Source organism: Thermobia domestica, chromosome 1, assembly GCF_964235325.1.
Source record: "Thermobia domestica chromosome 1, izTheDome1.hap1.1, whole genome shotgun sequence".
Taxonomy (NCBI): domain Eukaryota; kingdom Metazoa; phylum Arthropoda; class Insecta; order Zygentoma; family Lepismatidae; genus Thermobia; species Thermobia domestica.
The window spans coordinates 116,174,881-116,198,697 of NC_137454.1; the positions used below are offsets into that span (position 1 = coordinate 116,174,881).

The following is a 23,817-nucleotide window of genomic DNA, read 5'->3' on the forward strand; positions in this document are numbered from 1 at the left end:
TTCCAATGAAAGATGAGTGTTGAAGTTTTCCTAAACATAATCACACCTGTACGAAAGACTTTTGAATAGATTTTCGTTAAAATAAAAATGTATTGATGATATATATTACAAGTTTAAAGCAATGTGCAAAATACATACAAGACAGAGATGGAATGAACTAAGTTCCCTAATAAGTGCTATTATAGAATATATTGAATTATAAACAAAAGCCTAATTTTACTGTTATTCGGATAAAATGATTATCTATTTCTTCATACGAAAATAGATATAATAATAATGATAATTTATACCATACCCTTCTATGACATCCTTATAAGACAATTTCTGATATATTTTTTAATTTCCAATAACATTCTTAGCTACCACTTTTTTCTAATTCTTAAATTGTCTTTGCGTTCTTCAACTAGTTTAATAACAACCATATTCGCTGAGTAAGCCTGATCAATTGAGAAGTTTTCATCTTTATCCAAAGGACTATGCCTCCTTGAAATTTTGATAACTTATATAAACTATTGCCCTGATAGAACTTCGTTCTCAAAAATAATTTGACTAAATTATTATTTTTTTTTTATGCCACATTGACATGCAACACTTATTACTCGCATACGCGCAACCATGTTTTAATTTTGGAGAGGATTCAATTAATTAAAATGCATGTCAAAATATACTAGGTTCGCCTAATCACGTAAAACAAATTACTATCTGTATTTGCTTTATTTACATTTTTTGCAATATGCGTAAATAATTGCATGTTGTAGATTAAGTATTATGTGCAAGCGCGCACTAATGTGGATGTGTATAGTCATGGTCGCGCTTATTTGTCAGTCTTCCACTTCACCCGTTCCCTCCCATTGAAGAAAAATCTTGCGGGCATCCTTGTATGTAAGTATTTCTTTGTAAATTATCTAAGATCTAAGTAAAATGTTCAAAATTTGTTTCCTTGGGGGAGGTGAAATCTCTAGAGATCCCCGTGAATTATGTTGTCCCCATTCCTATCATTCACTTAGTGTTTTTTTTTTTTTTTTTTTTTTTTTTTTTTTTTTTTTTTTACGGAAAATTAAGTTGGTATGAAAGAGCTATTACCAAGGCTGACGACCAGACCACCTACGGAAGTTTTATACAGGCTGCGCGACTGTCAATGAATGAATCATGTATCAAGTTCACATGTGCATATTCTACCAATTCTTTCATTATCATATACCTTCATTACTAATCCATCTTGGGAGGTTCGGCGGCTCAGTGCTAGAGTGCTTATCTCTAATGTGTGGGGTCCCTAGTTCGATCACCGGCCAAGCAAATTTGTGGTGAAAAACATCGTGTCCGTAGGTTTTTCTCGGGGTACTCCCGTTTTCTCTCACATTCTCATATTATCAATTCTTCTCTCATCATTCACTTGCCTTAATCATCCGCCTCCATTAGCATAAAGGGTATAATTGTGAGACGTAAAACTTGAAATTTTATTACATTTAATCCGTTTCGTAATGCTGACCGTGAACTGAAATATTACTTTTCTCATTGAAATCATATATACGAGTATATATCGAGTACATTTCTATGATGAAAAATATATAGTGAAAATAAAAATATCCTAAATGCAAAGAACAAAAATTAAAGTCTTTGAACACAGCAGCGCGCAACAGTACTATTGAACATGTAGGATTGTGGGTACAGGCGTGAGTCGGTTCGTTCGTATCCTGAAATATCGTTTGTGAGCCGAGGGAAAAATTGTTCACACATTTTGTTCACGAAGAGACGGGTTCGTGTGTTTGTATACCACCTTAAAATAGATCGTGGCTGCGGAACAAAAAGCCAGTAATGGTTAGCAAGTATTGGGAAGATAATTCTGAAAAGATCGTAACTAAAAATAAACGTAATTGCTTAGAATATTACCGGAATTCGAAAAATAATTATCTTATTAGGGATATAATAGAGGTATATTAAGGAGGAAGAGGAAGAATGAGATTGATAAAGTCAGCACAATCTTATTATCATGGTGCGCACAATGGTTTAAATACAAAAATTTCTTCTATGCATCTGGATTGTGATGTATAGATAAAAAAAAAAAAAAAAAAAAAAACAATGCGCAACTATGTGCAACTTTGTTTCTTTCTTTTATAAAGAATTCCGGTTGAGACTCACGCTTGAGAAATTCCGCGTCGGTACGCGAAGTGCTCGTAAGCAAGGTCTGCCCGCCACAATATAGCACAAGAGCACAACCCCGAACTGGGAAACCCATGTCCTCGGACAGGAATCGCGGTCTATAAGATGTTCGACTTGACCTAAGCTCCGTCGCTCTTGCTGCAACTTTCAGAGACATACAAAGCGACCAAAAGCGATGACGACAAAAGAATTATCGTATCTACAAACTAACCAAACCCAAGCACACACACATTCGTACATATGTATATTCATAAACAAACTTAAAAAAAAAATCACATACAAGGAACATCACACAAACACATTTTATATAAATACACCATGCATGTTGTAACTTCCGTCGGCCGTGAACGCTCAGTTGTAAGTGACAATATTTTCGGCGGGAATCCTGTTACTTAGCAACGAAGAGAGCCGCTTCTTCCCGCCAATACGACGAACCTGGCCGAGCAACACCTACGCGGCTCGTTTCTATAAAACGTTTCGTGCGCTGGCGTTTTCTTTCAGCAATCGTGTGGACTTCGTTTCACAGGCAACAGTTCCGTGTACTCAACCCAGCACTGCTGCTAAATACACGTGTTTTCGTTTCGACGATCGAGTTGACTTCTTTCTTTTTTTTTCAACAAAACAGTGATCCCTCTAATTGTCTTAGTACTTGTGTGAATCCTCTCATTAGATGAACTGAACCTAATTGTCAATTGTGAAAATTGTGCTTCTGACAGATTAAGACTTTAATTAATAACTAAAAGGGATTCTAGAAACTACTAATGATGTTAATATCAGAGTTACTTTTAAAATTGTGTTAGTGAGTTTACACGTGTGGGAGTGAGTGTGTGTGTGTGTTTTCATTTAACAGTCAGTGATGTGACTTTATTATCTTGAAACATCAGCCGGTTTATTTATCATATTAGAACAAATACTTATTAAGATATCATCTACCTCAGAGAGTTACAACATCCAAATAAATCATGTAAGTAGAAGAAACTACTTGCGTGTAGTGAGTTTGTATGTCTGTGTCTAACCATATTTGTATGAAATTACATATTTACCCTATTTTGAATGGAATATTCGTTATGTTTATGGAGTATATAGGAAGAGGTAGAACACTCACCCCTCATACGAGGGGACCATAGTTCAATCCTAGATCATGTGACTTTGTGAGGGACGACAGTATCCGTAGGTTTATCTCAGTTTTCCGTTTCCCTCCACACTTTCATTCCACCATTCATTCATCACATTTAGTCACCGCGGAAATTTAAATGAAAATTTTCGCTTCATTGTGCGTTATTTCTAGTGTTGCTTAGAAGATGAAAATTTTCTCGCCTCGTCTCGTTTTTTTTTTTTTTTTGTTTTTTTTTTTAATATGAGACGATACGAGTAACAGAACAATACTTGTCTCATTTTCTAGATGTGAATCCAGAACAGATGAAAAATTTTACAAGTCTCATGGACAACTCTGGTTCACCCAAGTTTTGGATCTCAAACACTTCTAGTGTTACACGATTCATAGAATAAAAACTATAAATTCATAAAATAATTGTGCGAACACAATGAAGACTATTGATCAACGTTTAATGATAGAAAAGTCATTATCCAATATCCTCCAATAATAAAAATGGTTCAAATGTTGTTATATCACACTCTTCATGGGCCTCTCGGCGGACGGAATGGTTTTGATTACTTTAAGATTCAATTAAGAAAAAAAAATGAGGGCAAAAGTTTTGTACATAAATTAACAAAATAAGACAAAATGAGATAAACTTTTCCAGAATTAAGAGAAGATGAAAAATAATTCATCAAAAATCGAGACGAGATTAGACTTCTACAAAATTTAGAGACGAGAAGAAAAAATCTTACTTCTTGTCTCGTCTCATCCCGTGAGCAAAACTAATTAATTCATTACAAGCAGAACATTTTAAATAAGACAGCCCTATTGAGCAGGACTCGAACCCATTTTATCTCCCTCTGTAAGAACAGCCCGGCCGACATTATAATAAAGAAGTCAATATCAATGTCTTAACTTTCACCTTTTTAGTCAGGGAAACGTCAGTGTCCCTTTTCTTTTAGTTTTTTTTTCTAAAGTAAAAATCACAATTCTACTGTTAAGTCGTTCTTTTTTTAAAGTGGAAAACTCAAATAAAAATAAGAAGTAACGTGAAGAATGCTGGTTGGTTGCGTCGATTACAGTTTGGCGTCTCTTTCAGCACTCAGGCTATATGACACGTGAACTTATAGTTTAATGTGGGATCCGAACTACTGTAATAAGTTCAGATTTCAAGACTTCCCTACCGGGAATCGAACCCGGTGTATCAAAAGCAAGCATGCTAGTCACTACATGTTATAATACAGTACATGTTATAATACATACAGTAATAAATGTTAACTGATTTTTTATTATTGTTGTTGTTATTGATCGTGTACTACTAATACTATTGTATCTTATCAACATATCGAAAATCAAATGTATTTGTTGTTGTTGTAATTTTACGTCGAAGTTATGCTAGACACTTGTTGGTGGTTCGTTGTAAATTATACTAAAAAAATCTCATTGAAACTTTCATCTTGACAAAATTAAGTATAGAAATGTTGAATGAAAATTAAAGAAAAATGAGCTCAAGTTTTGGTATTGAAATTCCAAAATTTGAAGTAGTTTGCAGTATTGGATTATTTCCACAAAGTGAGAATGATGTAGTTTCTTCCATTTTCTTTTATGAATGTTTTTCTTTCTTTCTTCAGGGTAAGTTGTCCTGTTTCCAACTAATAGTAGTGTATAGTATATTATATGACATGAAATGTTCAACTTATGAAGTGTTCTGAATTCAAGAAATAATGATAATATCAGTAATAATAATAATAATAATAATAATAATAATAATAATAATAATAATAATAATAATAATAATAATAATAATAATAATAATAATAATAATAATAATAATAATAATAAATAAGGAAAGATTAACATAAATTATAGAGAGAAGAACCATACTTTAAACATTTAAATTAGAAATAGAAGCTGATGGATAGGATAAAATTACTTATAAGGAATGTAATACCTAGAATATATATAATGCATTGCATTATTTTTCTGTAAGTTTACAACGAAATCTGCAAAACATGTATAGTCATGAATAATTCTCAAATTATTATCAAGCCCAAATACAAAATTCAACGTTCATATCAAAATCAATCATCGAAAATCATGTTGTGTAGAAGGCAAAAACATAAGGGAAAGAAAAAGATTGTAATTTATTACTTATGTTAAAGACAACAGTAGGCCTACTCCTGTTATAATGAAATAGATATTGACAGATGTCCTGTAATGCTTGGAAGTTTTCTGAAATTGCAAGAAGTAGCCTGGCCATTCTATGGCATAATACACATGGTGACGATAATAAGGAAATTTTATATTAATTATTGTATATGAAATACATAATATAATTTATAAATATTAATTTATCATCAAACTCAATTTGTATGCACATCAGTCATTAAAACGAAAATGAAATGAAATCTTTCAGTTTAACGTCCCAGGATTATGCCCTTTAGGCTAAGGGAGACAATAATTAACGCAAGTGAATGATGATGGAAGAATTGGTGGAATGAGAAAGTTGGAGGAAACGGAAGTACCCCGTGAAAACCCACAGACTCCATGTTGTCCATCACAAACTTACTTGGCCGGGACTCTACGCACCAGAGGTACGCGCTCTACCACTGAGCCAACGCGTCCCCAGTCATCAAAATCAAAAATAAATAAACAAATCCAAACTTTGAAATTCTTTTTTAAAAAAAGGAAAGAAAATCTATTTCGCCGAACGTAACTACATTCAAGACTACAAACTAAACAATACATTCAAATCCATTATCCACCCAAGACCAAAATGAACAAATAAATCTTAAAAAAAAAATAAGGAAAACGGTAATAAACATATATCAACTTCAAAGTCTAAACTAAGCTAAATCTTAAATACTACCTAGAAAGACGATTTAATCTTACAACAGTTTTCACAAGTTAATATTTCCCCTAAGTGACGAGTCGTGAGTTGGTCACATTGGAAAAAGTTACAATTTTATCATTATAAAATAAGGGGGAGAAAATATAACTAATGTTCTAATTCTTGTATGCAAAAAATAGGATATTAGGTAAATTTTCTTCCCTTAGATTGTAGTGATAAATTTCTAGTATTTTTTTTTTTTTTACCAGTGCGACTTACCTCACGAGTCACCACAGATTTTCCTTAAACTATCTTTTAATCCTTGCCGCGTTCACAAAAGCTCTTCATTGACTTAGCCTTAACCAACCGGATCCGGTTTCTACTTTGTATTCCTATTTTTGTCCACCCATCTGCGCCTAGCTCTTCCTAATGCTCATTTTTACGACTAGGTTTCCAGGTAAAATTTTGAAAGTGTTCCTACTTTCTTCCATTCTGGCTACGTAACCTGCTCACCTAAGCCTCCTAGATTTGATTACCTCTAACAATGTTTCGGAAACGATGTAAATTATACAGTTCCTCGTTATGAAGTTTCTGCCATTCTCTATTTCCGTTCTTCTTGGGTCCGAATACTCGTCTCAGGATGTTGTTCTCAAATACTATCTATGTTCTTCCCTCAAGAGTAAGTGACCATGTTTCGCAACCATACAGCACAACAGGTATGATTATCGTTTTATATACAGGGTTAGCATAAATGAATAATTCATTTTGAAACGACAATATTTTCAAAGTATTACACGTACACAAATTAAAGATATAATGAAAAGAACCACAAACTCACCAAGTTTGTTTTGTGTGGCGGCATGAGTCCATTATCTTTGAGATCGGGTGTGGCAGTGTGGCAGTACGAAGTTAGTATATCTGTGGACAAAAGGAAAGAAAGCAAGAAAAAAAGACGTCGAATCGTCTGGACGTGTATCATGTCACCAAAAGGACACATACAAGGGCGCCGATTTCTCTGTAAATTTGGGGGGGAGGGGGAATTCAGATGCAGAAAGCATATATGAGGATTTTAAGAGAAATTACATTCAAATTATGCCAAATATTGCAAATTTATAAATACAATGATGGGGCCCACATGAGCTTTGGGGGGCGGGCCACCTTGGCCTCCCAGGATCGGCGCCCTTGGGCACATATTGGTGAACATTTGTCCAGGGTGTATAAACTTGGTGAGTTTCTGGTTCTTTTCATATATGTTTCATGTGTGTATGTGTAATATTTTTGAAAATATAGCTTTTTCAAAATGAATGAATCATTTATGTTAGTCCTGTATTTTAAGCTTCAAATTTCTTTAAGCTATCACAATAGAAACTATTATCCAGATTAAACAGTATTAAACTTATATTGAAACATTTAAACTTGTTAGTTATATTCGAAGTAGTTCTAGCTAACGAAATTGTAATTAATATTACCAACATCAAAACAGTAACTGAAACTATGTTCTCATTACTCCAAAGAACAACTAACTCTATAGCCTACGGAACCCGGAGGTTCAATGCCGCGTTCAAAACAAAACAAAACAAAAAATCTCCATTGACATGTGTCCTTAGCCAACCGGATCCAGTTTCTACTTTGTATTTCTATTTCTGCGAGATCTATCTTAATATTTTCCTCCCGTTTGTGCGTAGGTCTTCCTAATGGAATACTACAATTAAAATCACATTATTTTGTTTCTTATTCGTTTGTGACTGAATACAAAACAGATCTAAATCCGCTTGAACTTATTAATTTCGACATTTGAAGTACGAGGCAATTATGCAATAAATCATGATCTAAACATCAAAATAGTTATTAAATAAAATCTTAGTTTCGACCAATCTTACAAAAAGTGCTGTATGTTTTGCTGAAACAGGAAAAAAAATATTTAGAATAAGATTCTCATTATAAATTACAATTTAAAGTTTGCTTTAACTGTAATTCTAGCTCACGTATATTGATATTCAATGATGGGTTACTCAAAAATGCAAGTTAAAACGTTGGTTCTTCTTATGCATAGTCAACTATCTCAGGGATGAATTCAGGGGGTAGCCCGGGGGGAATAAATTACTTCACCCAATTATTTGCTTTTCTTTCCGTGCACGTGCAAACGAAATCCGATCTCTCAATATACATATAAATGACGCAGACCCATTCTATATAAATATTAAACATGTAACATCTAAGATAGAATACCAAAATAGTCAATAAAACCTGTATTTCTTAACGCTATGACCGAGTTTGGCAGAACATGAAATTGTCAACTGTTGAAGAAAGGTGTGTATTTTAGTAGGTACTATACTCTCGCCCTATATTATATATTAGTACTGTAGGTAGCACTAGCACAGATTGAGATAGGAAAGGAAAGATAGGCCTTTGATCATTCCATATGATCTCTCATGTCAGCAGATTTCATTCAGTTCTTGAAAATGTACAGTTCTTACATTATTTGAAATAGAGCGCCTAAATTACATTTCTTGCATCGGAAGTAACAGACGTAAATGTGTTTTACGATTGTTAAAGTAAACACACCTTTCTTTAACTAAAAATAAGTGAGTTAAAGGGTGAGATTCAGAGGGATCAGGGAGGAACAGTTATCCCTCCTGGGTTAGAGATTTATATAGAATTTATCAATATAATAGTAGTATATAAATGAAAGATTGCTATTGAAGGTGACGAAGATCTTGCTCAGTGCCGTGCAATGCGGGAGGGGCAACGGCCCCGGGCGCCGAAGTAAGGGGCGCAAAATTCGGGAGGGAAAAAGAAAAGAAAAGAAGGAAAGAAAAAAGAGAGGAATGAAACACATATGTACATGTGGGCATGTGCACATATATAAAATGAAAGGAAAAACAGTAATAAAAAGTGCTCAAAATCAAGGAAAAGCAGGGTTTACTTTTTAAAATTTTCTCACCTTTCGCGGCTGGTCTGTCGACTTCACTCACACGTACGGGGCTACCGCCGTATACTCTCGCCCCAAGCGCTGATTTTCCACGACACGGCACAAAGTCGTGGAAAATCCTACTGAAGATTTCGTAAACTAAACTATTGATGTGTATGCAATGAAGAAACCAAGGCTAATATGCTTGATTTAGAATCAGAAGTATGAGAAAGAATGATAACTTTTTTTTAAAGATATTCCTATGTATGTTTGTTTTAGGACAAAAAAATATATGCGTTAATTTAAATCTTTTTGAAAACTTCTACATTAGTAACCAACAGTAACTACTGAACATAGGAAATAATAACAAAAATAGCTACTGTAAATAGCAATTAAAGTTTAGTCTAAAATATTTTTGCCAGTCTTTATTTAATGTTTTAGATAAAATTAAACGATTGTTCTTTTTTTTTAATTATAATCTTACATTGAATATTTATCAGCAATTAGTCTCAATATTAGGTAAGATGTGCATGTGAATGGAATTGTTAAATAAGCTGCTTTCTTGCAAAAATACAGATAAACAACCCTTCCCCCCGAGGATTTCACATTCCCCTCGGGTGCAAATATCTGAATTCAACACTAAACTATCTACAGACATTTTTATGTTGACATTAATTCTTCTTTGGACAGCAATCTCTCGATTGGTTTGATACAGCTTCTCATTCTTCCCTGTTTGGGACCAAACTATTATTTCCTTGCAGTTTTCCTTCCCTGTTTCTTATATTACTTGCTTTGTATATTTCGATGGCGGTCTTTCTTTTGATATTTTCCTTCTTCCATTCCCTGCATAGCCAATGGCGTGATTTCTCCATGTCTCACAATGGGTCAAATTATGTCTTCTCTTCTCTTTGCAATATTATTATTTTTTTCTACCTTTCATTCGATAACCTATCTACCAATCTAATTTCCAACACTCTTTTTATTACCTCATTTCGAAATCTTTCATTCACCGTATAACGGTTTAGGTTATATAATAGCCCTTAGTAGTTCGTTATATAAAATTATAGAAATATTTCAAAAATAATTCATACACCAACTGTTCAAATAATAACACAAGAAATCGAATTTATTTGAACTACTGCAGTTTTCGTGCATTTTCTGCATTTAACTTATTATTTTTATAATTAGTCCTCTTTCTGAACAAACTTACATACATGCACTATTGCTTCCAAGTAGTGTTGTAAAAAAAACGGTTTTTTTTCTGTGAAGTTTTTTCAATAAAAAACATTGTTCTTTTTCATGTGTTTTTTCAAATGTCTGTTTTTTTTCTGGCAACTATTATTTATTGATTTATGTTGCAGATTATTGAAATAATCAACAGAACTTGAGTCGAAGCCCTCGTAACTTACAAATCGTTTGTTTCTTTGTACCTATACGAACAAAATTGTGTGATTATTCCTTTCGGACCCAGGTCATTTTTGGCGTTTTCCTACATTTTCAGTTAGTGACTTATTGCTCAAAAAACATTCATTCGATTGATATTGTTAAGGCCTTGTTTTTTTAGAAAATGGATATGGCTATGTTTTGGTGTAAGTTGCATTGCAGTCTTCCCAATGGGTGGGAAATTATTGAGGTAAGTGTAGGGGTGAAAATTTACAAAAAGTTCCCTAACCGAATTTCAATTTTTTTGTATCTAGCACCACTGCTGTTATATGAATTCAAGTCACCTAAACAAATTCTTTGGTGTGTTGACAAGGTACAGTGAAATCCTGAAGTCGCTGGCTTCCATTCAAAGAGGGAAAGGAAAAATTCTCTATTATCATACACATGAAATTTTGACACTTTTTACGCCTCAGAAGCAAAAATCAACAAATATGCCGGGGCTACAGCTTCTCTAATTATCCTATTGAAACTTTTTATGGAGCGTTCTGTAGGGAAAAGAGGAAGCTTTCAGGTAGTGGTACGTTTGTTTCAATGTGGCCAGCAAGAGGGTAATAATAGAGGGGGAAAAGGGGAAATTTTCCGAATTTCTCACCTAAAATCGGGAATTAATTGTTTTGGCTGGAAACACTGCCATCAGACAGACGAAAATTATCTGAAAATAAACCTTAGTACTCCAAAAATATATCCTACAAGTATCATGGCGATATCTAACAAAGTAAGCACGAAATTTAAAAAATATATCTCATTCTATCTCAGAAATTAACCATTTTCTTACCATTTCCAGAACATGGTTTATTATAAACCTCAACTGTACTTCTAATTATTCTAGTGAAACTTTTTATGGTGCGCTGTGTAGGCTAAGAACGAAGCTTTTAGACACTGGTATGTTTGTTTGTTCGACTGTAGCTAACAAGAGGGAAATAATAGAAACAAAAAAGGGATTTTTTTTTCAAAATTTGCCCCTAAAATCTGGAATTAAAACTTTCTGTAGCTTGCAACACTGCTATCAGACACACTCATCTTAAAATAAGCTTTGGTATCCCTCTAATATATCCTACAAGTATTGTAACGATATCTAATAAAGTAAGCATGCCAATGACAAATATCTCATTCTACCTTAAAAAAATCACAGTTATCTTTCCAATTAGAGAACAAGGTCTACTGTAAACCTCAACTGTATTTCCCCAATTATCCTATTGAAACTTTCTATATTGCGTTGTGTAGGAAAAAGACAAGACTTCCAGATACTGTACGTTTGTTTCGATGTAGCCAATAAGAGGGAAATAATAGAGACAAAACAGATAATTTTCACAAAATTTCCCCCTAAAATCTGGAATTAAAATTTCCTGTAGCTGGCAACACTGCTACCAGACACAAACTATCTTAAATTAAACATTGGTACACCACTAATACATCCTACAAGTATTATGGCGATATTTAGGGAACAAAGCTTGTAATTACCAAAAATATATTACGGTAAACAGAAAAGTAGTGAAAAACTAGAAAAATCAAGGTTTAGAACCTAAATACGAATTTTTCGTGCGCCCCCTAATCACCCCATTGCAACGATCTGTACTTGAGTTTGTTAAGTAAGGACAAATGTTCGATTGTCGTAAGTTGACTTCACTCGGACGTATAGGTACGGATTTATAAACAAAAATTTCGATTTTTTTGCCCAAATTTACGGAAGTTTTAATTTCCCCAATTGGCAACACTACGCGCAGGCCCGTCCAATTGATGTCAACAGTTACGTATCCATCCGAGGTATCTATCTGGTAAGTCTTAAGGTCTTTCTACAACGAAGGAAGCTACCGGGAAAAAAGGAGTAAAGGAAATTCGAAATTAGAAAATTCTCGAATTTTTGACGGGTGAAATTTGAGAAGGAAATTCGACTCCAGAAGAAAAAGAAATTAATATGATAAACTATGGTCCAACCATATTTGGCAAGAATAATATCCCGATATCTTAATTAGTGTCCACACAGGAGCGGATTAAAAAAGTGACACACCCGTGTGTGCCACTTTGGCCACCTAGTGTACATTTGATTACATTTTTTTGATTACTAACCCGCGTTGTTGTTGTAGTTATGGTCTCGACTAATAATAATATCGTTGTTGTAAACAATAACTTTATAAGGAAAATTTTCTCTCCTTTTTACATCTTAGTTCCAACACTGTTGGTGAGAAATGCAGGGTGTTCCAAAATGAATATCGGGGTTTTAAGTCTTCGTAGTACTTATTACATTTTGCGTATAATTATAAGCAATGCATCAAGTAAAAGAGCACCTCAAACAGTCTTTGCTACAAGTGTCCGATGTGAGATTCATTCGTCACATGGTACACATCTAGTTGATAGACGAGAAAGGCCCATAAACCTTCCGCCATATGGCACAAAACACATTCAATTTAGGGGAGTCTCGTTTCAACTGTACCATCTCCTGAGGATTTGCTGACGGCCAGATAAAAACATTATGAGTGTTCACATTAGCTCTTAGGTGAAATGTCGATTTATCACTGGAGACGACACGATCCAGAAAATCTTCATTGTTATGCAGCAATATTTCACTTGCGACATTGGCACGTAAACCGTAGTCTGTAGGCTTTAGACCTGTAGCAACTGCAAACGATAAGGACATAGTTGCAAGCGTCTCCTAAATATTCTTCACACAGACGGTTGCACTGTACAGATTCAGTCTTTATTAAAACACAAAAAGCTTTCTGCTCTCTAGTCTCCATCTTTGCTACTTACTCTCTCTAACGGCAGACAGAAGAAACAATGCATATACATGCGTGCGCACAAAACTGTTTGAGTTGCTCTTTCATTTGATATAATATTTATAATTGTAAGTTAATTGTAATAGATACTACAAAGTTTCAAAACCCTAATATTAATTCTGAAACACCCTGCATTACTTCAAATTCAGTCATCCTATATTCATGTCTTGTATATACATATACAAGAAGTGCCAATATTATCAACTACTAACTTTCATCATACACACGGCCGGTCCTAGGCAATTTGTCGCCCCATGCAATGGCATAATTTGCCGCCTTCCCCTTTCTCCAGAAAGAACAAATCTTAAAAGTCATGATTTTAAGTATGCTACTCCAGCATGAACAACGAAGGGGAGGATAAGTGTAGTCGCACTCAGAAAAGCTTAAATACTAAAAATGCAATCCCGTTTGTGTCTGTTTTTTTCTTTAAATATTAATCTATTATGTTAGTGAAAGATAAAGCAAACACACCTGCAGAAGAAAGATGGTAATCTTTTTTATAAAATTCAATATCGAGTTTCAATCTCAATGTATCGGTTTGCAATTCCAATGCAACTAGTTCTTTTATCTTTATTTCTTTATTTTTCTTCTACATCTGTTAACATTATATAAAAAAGTTGTTTCTATCTTCAATGATAAGGAACTTGTTTCTGACAAAAACAAGACTAGTTATCATATCAAAACTGTGATAACTTACTAAATGGAACAGATATTCGCTACTATTCGAGAATTGCATTCTTGCATTTAAAAACAATCAAGCAATTTGTGCTCGGATTGATTCGACCATTTGCTTTAGCATTGTCCATGTAACCTTAAACTAATGCAACCTAAACATAATTAATGAATGCAGTATTCAAATATGTCAGCTTAGTAAATGTAACTACCATCATCATGAAGTCTGTTTCCAACAAGAAATATTTAATTTAAATAATATAACTAGAGACCGGATGTTAGGCAAAATGCCTATTCTTTAATGCTAAAGATATTATAAAAAATAACGTTTTAAAGTTTATATGGGGGATTATAGTATCGATTTAAGCCAACTTTATTTTGCCTATTTCGCCCCTCACTGCCTAAATAATTGCTTTAGTGCCTAATGTTGCGTATTCTATGCATTTTCTTTGAAATAAGATTTAATTGGGAATTATATATAATTTATATACTGTAAATAACACAAGCACATAGTACATTACAATCTCTCTCTCTCTCTCTCTCCCTATATATATATAATATGAAATACATATCAAGCTTCGTTCTTTACATATAGAATGAAAGAGGGCATTAACAAACAGGTATGTTGCTATATTCTTTGAACACTATTTATGACTAATCTATTTTTTAAATTGTATTGAGTATTTATCTTCATTATTTTGAGTTACATTTTAGTGCCTATTTTACTGCTTGTTTTTTTTAAATTTTAAGTGCCTATTTGCCTGCCTATTTTTTAAGTTTTTAATGCCTAAACATCCGGTCTCTACTTATAACAGATTTTACCGGACCCTCCAAACTTGCCGCTCCATGCAAACGCACGTGTTACAGGTATGGTAGAGCCGGCTCTGCATATCATATATATCTAGTCGAGAAATTATTTATATATGATATTTAGAAAAATACTATTAGGTAAATTAGTATTAGTTTTTACCTTTACACAAGTTATTTGAATTTTATACTGTTTGTGACATTATTTTCGTACATATTAAAGGCCTGCTTTTACGAAAAAAACAAATTTCATTTCTACTTTTATTTCTTAGTTGATATTGGTGAAAACTGCTGAAACCCGAATTGTTAATAGGTATGGTATTAATGTAAATTGTAAAATATTTGTAGCGTATTAGTATCTAGCGTTTAATTTATATTGCATTTTACGGTGATTACACCTACATAAAAATATTTCATACTTAAATAGACGTAAGATGCATTACAAATGACTATTTGAAAAAAAACGAAATTTAGAAAAAACGAGAGGCAATGTTTTTTTTTTCTAAAAAAACGTACATTTCTGAAAAAATACGAACGGTTTTTTTCTATTTACAACACTACTTCCAAGGATCTTATAAAATAGAGGATCTGCCGATATGTATCTTCATCCTATAAAATAAATGGAGCCAAAAAAACAACCGAGCATCGGCACGTCTGATTGGCTACTCTCGTTTCCACCATCATCTGATTGGCTACTTTCGTTTCTGCCATGATTGTTGGCTCAAAACATTGCGATCCTATTGGGAGGAGTGGGCAGAGTAGGGGTAGTAAAACTGTGACCTATGGCTTCAAGATTTTGTTGTAAGAGCAGATACTCTATTTTAAAAGATCCTTGATTGCTTCCTCACATACTATATAAAGAACTATCCAGAAAGAACAAGTTTCTATATGTTTGGCCACAAAAGAAGGAAATGATACCATACGATACAGACCATAGGAAATGATATCATAAGATACAGACCATTATCCTTAATAACATATACATATTTCTACAAGTTATCGTTACAGCCGTTTCTTTTTCTATTAGTACCATATCTCACATCCAAACAAGACCATACTTCATGCCTATTCTTTTATCAAATTTTCTTCGAACCTATATCCATATACGAGATTATCCAATCAGATTTTTTTTTTTTTTTTCTTCGAGTACCTCCTCCCCTTGAACTGTTCTCGATTGTACATCTACTTCACATATTATATCACTTCTGAAGGGAAGTGACCGTGGTTTCATCCCAGGTTATGTGAATTAATAACGCTTGAAACAAAGCAAATAACTGCGTTCTTAGAGTGAATTCTGATTCTTTTTTCTTATTGAGAAGATATTTTAACTTTGGTAAAGTAATTACTGGTAATCCATTTACTAATTGGATATTTTACTGTTTGTCGATTATTATTAGAAAAACGCATATAATAACATGAAAGAGGAAAAAGAGAAAATCAAATATTTAATTTATCATCCGATGTTATATCGTTGAATTACAGCAGACGGATGATAAAATGAAAGATTGTGAAATATGAAAGTAGAAGAATGAGAGAACCTGGAGAAGACCCATAGATGTGATATTTCCATCAGAAACTCATAAATTTGAGGACCAACCAGGGTCCTTTCACACCAAAGGTGGGTGGTGTTGTCTCACTGAGTCATCATGTCCTACGAGGAAAGAGTTTATACTAATGATAAATTGATAATATCTTATAATTTTGAGTTTCGCTTCATTAACCCTTTAACTGGCACAGTTTTCTGCAAATGTGTACTCTCAGGTGGATGCCTTGACGTAGTATTACGTCATAACCAGTTAAAGGATTAATAAATAGTTAAAGTAGCATTATCAGGATTTTTCTAGCGTAATTGAAGAACCGGTAAAATTAAACGGAAATTAAAACGAAGGTCTTCTTTTCTATTAAAATCTCAGGAATGACAAATAAACAGTTCTCAGCTAGGACTTGTTACTACTGAACACTAGGGGATCCAAATGGGTCAAATGAGGGACGATAAACACCGAGGGGAAATTAGGCGCTAAAATACGGAGCTTTACATTGAATCAGAATAAAGTAATGCACTATTTTATATATAGACCTATAAAAAGGTAGCGTTTGGGGAAGAGCCGGTCATCCCCTTCCTCTGGATCCACCAGTACTACTGAATACGTTTGAACGAACGTTTAGAGCTGGGCACTTTTTAACCGGCTGCACTTTCGTCTGTTTCAGCTGGCCATAGATAGTCCTTTGTAGCTTGTACTGCGCGATTAAGAAAAGCTTCCATCTGACAGTTGGACAGAATACATGGTGTATTGGAGGTGCTGCTATTAGAGGTTCTGCAACAATAAAGATAGCAGTTCTGTCGGTAGAATTAAAACTTTTAAAAAGTCATAATTGCATAATCGTAGTAAAAGGACATAATATATGATTTGCAAATAATCAAAATAATATTACTTAGAATATTTTAGAGAAGATTCAACCTTTAACTGCCAAAAACAGTGCTGTCTCTTACTTTGGTTCCTAGAAACAGAGTGAAAGAATGCTGCAGTGATTGGCGAATAACCTTCCCCTTTGTTTAGTTTAGAACCCGAAGTGCTATCTGTCAAACGCCAGCTTCTCTTAACCGCGTAATAGTATCAAGTATATTTTTTTCCCTAAGTAATGAAATATGCATCTTAGGTAAACACAGATGTTGCAAGGTGGAATAATTTAATAGTAATAGAAATTTATTTCTAGATAATGACAGCTAACAAGAAAATAGCAAGTTGGGAGACAAATGATGTGACTGTACTAGCTTTCATATAAACTAAGCTAGATATGTTTGATGTCATAAATAATTTTATAGGAGTTGCAATCCTGCATAAATCTTCCACCATGTAGTTTTAGTGTTGAGTGTGTGCTCATTTATAGAATAGAGATAAGGCCTTTACTTTGGTATAACTTTATGTATGATGAGTCTATAAAGCAAAAAGTGTAGAAAATTCTGGATATAGCACTAGTATGACTCGAATCTATTGGACACGATGCAGCATCAGAAATTGCAAGACTCATTGGCAGTTACAACAGATAAAAAAGAACTTAAAAATTTAAAATAAATAAATAAATAAATAAAATGCACCTACTATCGTCAAGACCGAGACAGTTGCGGCTTGCTATAGCACTGATGTTCTACACTTCAGGATTGCCATCCGAAAATCATATAGGATGCAGTTGTTCTCGCCAGAAAACTTGGAACTAAAACTTGAAAGTAAAAATGGTCATGAAGGACTTGTGACTGGACCACAAAGAATGATTAAAAGAGACAGCAACACTTACTACGGAGAGAATTGCAGCAAAAGATTTGTTTATTTGAGATTGAAATGAAACATTCTTCTATTTACATCTTTCTATTTACATCCCACTGTTGTGCTGGATAGGCTAAAGGAGACAGTGATGATAAGATTGAGTGATGAAATGGTGGAATGAAGGAAGTGGGAGGAACCTGAGAACCCCAAGAAAACTCACGAACACAGTGTTTGTCCACCACAAAGTCAACTTGACCAAAGGTGAACACCTACTATTTAGCCACCCCCATCCTCAATTTTGTTGAAGTCTCATCTTGTTTTCGATTCTTGAAAAGCTTTTATCGTATCGTCTCATTTTGTTTATTTATATACTAAATTTATACGCTGATTTAAATGACATAATCTAGAAGTTAGAGGAATTCTTCCATGTTACGAGAAGTCCACAAAAGGTATGATGTAGCAACATTTAAACTATATTTATTATTGGAGTATATCGTGTAATGAATTGCGTGTCTTTGGACGTTAATAAATGCTCTTCACTGTGTTTGTACTGTACAATTACTTTACGAATTCATAATTTTTATACTATTAATCTGGTAATCCTTGTACTTACTATTTAAAAAAACGTATGTGTATTGGTAATAATAATGAAGTGCAATACTTTATGTAAATTGTGCCGCCATATTAGCAGATGTTGGGTACATTCCTACAAATGCTAAAAATGAAATTTTACTTGAAATGGAAATTAATATTTATTATTCTTTTGCAGTGGCAACATGACTTATCATGACTTATCTTATGAAGTCCATCAAAATTGTAATTCATAAGATATTTTCAACCTTCGTCTTTGAGCACTTGAGAGCTCTATTGCCATTACTAATAATAGTAGTAGGGAAGAATGGGGGAATGGCGGTCACCTAAGCAAAAATCGTTATAATCTTGTTCGTAAAGCATGAAAAGTTGCCGCGATAAGTCGATCCTATAAGTAATTCTGTCTAGTTTATTGTGACCAATTTTAAAATGCATCTCTTATTTCATTGCCAAGCTAAAAACGAAAATATGAACATACTCAGTTGACCATTATTTCCTACACGGTTAGGTAATGGCAGTCAGGGATTTCCCCATGCTTTACATATGAAAAAAAAAAAAACCTTGAACATCATTAAGATTTCAAATTTATTCATTAACTTTAGAATAGTTGGGTATCTACAGGGACAGATAATAAACCACAGTTTCGTTTAAAGAAGATTTAAAAACTACTTATTCATTGAAGTTACATATATTTTTCGTCAACACCTTAATATATTTGAAATATAAATCTATTGGTATTGGCAAAAAAATCATCAAATGAATATAAAACGCCTGGATCCAGTGGAAGTTCCTTGTTGAACTTCATCATCTCTGATCTCTGAGTTAGATTACACTTGAAGAGTTTTGTGTGGGGGTTTACTGTCAAGACTTATTTATTAACGTTTATTTTAATGTCGGGGATCCCCGGTCATTGACTGCCATTACCCCATCCGTTTTACCGGGGCTACCCAAAACGCATGTTTTGAGTAAAACATGCTCAACACCAGCATACAAACAAATGAATGCATTAATTTATAGATTGCTTTAGAACTATCTGTCTACCTAAAAAGTCACTTAATAAGAATACCAAATTGAATGGTACTTACAGTGTCGAATATTTTGCCTAATATTACATCAAACGCAGCGGAAAAAACAACACGCCTTCATTTAAAATCTATAACTCCTACAATGGCGTCGCGCTCAAAATTACTTTATCTGACAGCTGCCAGTAAGGTGCTATCATCTAATTCTATTTACAACATGTTTTTCTCTCTATATCGAATTGACCCTCTCTCCCCTAAAAAAAACATGATTTCTTATAATGAGAAATGCATTGAAGAATTCTTATATATATATATATATATATATATATATATATATATATATATATATATATATATATACCTAAGTATATATGGTCATTTTGAAAAGGAACGGGGATAAATCTGTAATAAACTTTTAGGGACAGCTTATCTGAATTTCATAATTTTCTTAAGAGTTGTCGCTGTAATCGATTTTAAATACAGTAATTATACAATTTTCAAATTTTTTATAAAGTAAATCTCAAATGTTCTTAGAAAGTTGTGCTTAGGTGTTTACATGCATAAAAAATACGAAATCGTTATTTTCTACGCATGCAATGTCAAGATACATATATACATTGGATATTTGTTATATATATATATATATATATATATATATATATATATATATATCCAATTTATGATAATAGCCTAGCATTCTCTCTACACATATTATAACATATATCACTTCCTTATTCTAATATTGGCTCCAATAAAAATAAAATCTTCGTGTGTTATTCATATTTCGTAATTCACATTTCGCTACTCATAATTAAACAAAAACATTATCAAAACATAATTTAACTAATTTTTCTTGAGCTACTGAGTATGTATCTGTACCAGAATCAACATAGGAAGATAATTAGATCTAAATATTTGTTATAATTAATTTTGTAAACACCAGGAAAGAATCATTTTAAATAAAATAATAGTATCCATTAAACTGCACTTGTTTTATTAAGATTAATTTGCTGCGACTATCTGTGCGGTAATGAGTAGGGCTAATATTCACCAGGATAAAACTGGGTTGAAGAATTTTGTCACTACTATGAATTTAAAGTCATTCATTTACAAAGAAAAGTAGCCACAAATCATGTTAGTTGCCTTTGCCATTCTTTCAAAATTTCAACTTCTGCCATTAAAAGTAACTGCAATATTGAAATTACCAAAATATATTTAGTTTTAACTTAGTTTTGAAAATTCCTTTAAGCCAAAATATGGGTTTAGTTTTAAGTAATGCTCAAGATTTATTAATGAACAAGCAAATTAAACAAATTAAATCGCTCATGAAATAAGAGATGCTCTTTCACTTAAGATATTTTCCCAAATTGTTTTGTTTAATAGATTTTCTTCAGGAAATTCAGCTCAATACTTCTTTTGGAGCTTTATTATTAATTGTACTTCAGTTGCCAAACATAGGTCTACCTTACTTTTGATGAAATTAGCAAAACTGCTAAATATATTCCAGAACGAACCTTAAAAACAACTAGCTTCCATTTTCAATCACTATCAACTAATTAATCTCAACCCCAGGTGTTCCTCAAATCAGGGGTTCACACGCCTATTTCCATAGTAACGTTCAGATTAAAAGATATGCAAATGTAAGCATATACAAGACTATGAATATAATCCGCCTATTTTTAATAACAATAGAATTTTCTCAGTGAATAAGTTTGGAAATAATTATCCCAATTAAAGAAATCAAATATTTAGCTTAAACTAGAGATACAAATAGCTGAACAAAGCAACCTTTATATTAAAAAAAAAATATGTAACAATTTCGACAACTTTCTGAACATATTGAGTTCATCAAACACTGTAAACATTATATTGGCTTCATCAGGTTACAGTGTTTGATAAAGACAATATATTCACTTAGTTGGAGAAACTGTTACACATTTATTATTATTATTATTTTCTTAAATAAACGTTTCTTTGCTCAGCGATTTCTATTTCTGGTTTAAGTTATCCAAGATAGTAAAGCTAGTATAAGCCAGTGAGTTATCAAATATTTAGAATACAAAAATAGTAAAATACCAAAATGAATACTAAATTAACCTTAATTTAAAAGAATTTTCCTAAATATATGTATTTCAATTGGTAACAAAATTGATCATTAGTATTACTATCCCCACATATAAATTAGTCAATTCAAAAACATGACTAACTGAAATAAACGGAAAATTGGAAAGATTTAATAAATAAAATTGTGTAATACACGAAGTAAAATTAATATGATTTTTAATCCACGAAATTTGCAACAAATTAGGACAATATTATTTTTAAATTAACACTGTAGGAAAATATTTTTTAAAAATGAAATTCCTACATTAATCATGTAACTACAACAGTATTTCAGTTTAACATTAGGATGAGCTAGTGTTACTCAGGACACTCGTGAAATTTGTCGTCTTGAAAACGGTTGTTTTAATTTAAGGGACAAATTTCAGAAATTCAGTGTTTGATAAGAGTTAGAGAAAATATTCAGTTGGAATCGCTTTGGGCATTTGAAATCAGGGTTAAAAGTGAGGGGGAACGTGGGAAAACGTCGTTCTCCCACTTCCAAAATTATCTGTGGCGTCTCCCTATTTCTAAAAAAATTACAATAGGCACAAATAAGCACAGGGAACGGCGTGACGTCATCCATCCCCCTACCTTTTCAGATCCAATTTTGCCTCTGCATGAAATCATATCTATCGGTGTATAACATACTAACACATGTGATTTTTAAAAAAAAGAAAAAACATTCCAAAAAGAACTCATTTACTAAGTTCAGTGAATATATAGAGTAAACATAAAGTACAAATTGTTATGTTCGAAATTAGTTATACTGTCCTTAGAAAAAAAATCTACAATATTATTTTGTGTTAGCGTTTAACGTTGGGGCTGGGGAGCAATAACAGTGCAATTTATCGAGGTAAAACTGATACTAAAATATACACTCATTTAACTGTTTATTATGCTACTAGAAAATAAACAGTATATGGTATGTGTAAAGAGACATAGACTCAAATTATTATTAATTCTTAAATTTCAATTTCTGTTCAACTAAAATATTTTGCAAATATAAGGCATAATTTTAGTAGATAGAACAAAATAACATACTTGAGAGTAAATTCTCATATGTAATTTTCGAGAAAATAATAATAATAAAAAAACTAACTTTTGTATCTTCAAAAAGTGTCTTTCGTTGCCAATAATAATTGAGAGTTCTTTTGTTGCTGGAAGAAATGGTTTTTGTAGTGCATTGTATATGTAGAAAATTACGCTGTTAACTATCAGATTCTTGCTTGAATTTTCCTGCTCCAAAACAGTGACACATATTTTACATACACATACACACGCAAACACGAAAGGGTGTCCCATAACAAAACGCGACTTTTGAAATGGCCGCCATTCTGTCCTAGTAAGTTTGCAGCACTGAACGTTCATCCATTTCGTTTAGTACAGTCCATTTTATACAACTTGTCCTTTCTGACAGTTGCTTTCTCTGTTTTTTCCTTCCTGCACGTGTTCATAACAATCAGGTAAGAAGATCAGTTTCTATGGCAACAACACGTTCAACCAATTATAGTAGTTCATCTTTGTCGCTCTGCAATGGTAAACATTGCACCTTTTCCACACGTTGCCAATTTCAATATAAACAAATGCACATTGTTTTTAGTCGAATGTCAACTTGAGTAGTGGACGTGCTGGTTATTGAAAGCATTCTTTTTAGTTGTCTTTTGTGTCATTTAATTTTATAAAACTGAGATTCGCTTGCAGTGAATAATTTCGTGTTTCAATACCAATGTAAAAGCTGGCAACACAGTAATTGAGCACCAAGTGCGCACAGCGAACTGTCAGAAAGGACAAGTAGTATCAATTGCAGTATAGTCACGGATCGCCGAGTAACGCATGAACATCATCTGTTTTCTGTACGGGCAGAAATTCACAACATTTGTAATAAGTTTTCACTATGACAACAGGCTGTTCCCGTCGTGATGGGCTCCATTCCTAAAAGTACAGAAAACAGATTATGATCATATGCTACTCGACGCTCCGTGGGTACTAACCACAAAAATCAACATATTAAAATCGTGTAATGTTCAGTGCTGCCAACTAACTAGAACAGAAATTGCGCGCATTTCAAAAGTTGCTTCTTTATGGGACACACTCTACTTATAATTTTAAGTTTTTCAGCAATAGCAACTCCAAAAGATCATT

The 23,817-nt window shown here is 33.0% G+C and overlaps 2 protein-coding genes across 4 annotated transcripts in view; one reads left to right on the forward strand and one right to left on the reverse strand.

The window, feature by feature from the left end:
• The window catches only part of LOC145688248 (uncharacterized), a 211,348-nt gene that overhangs the window by 148,230 nt on the left and 39,301 nt on the right, over positions 1 to 23,817 (reverse strand). The gene's annotated exons all lie outside the window — the stretch shown is intronic.
• Positions 2,678 to 23,817, forward strand: part of sr (zinc finger domain-containing protein striped) — a 619,548-nt gene continuing 598,408 nt past the window's right edge. For both annotated transcript variants that reach the window (XM_081762151.1, XM_081762177.1), the window contains exon 1: positions 2,678 to 3,124. The gene's annotated coding sequence lies outside the window, so the exon portion shown is untranslated. The remainder of the gene's footprint in view (positions 3,125 to 23,817) is intronic.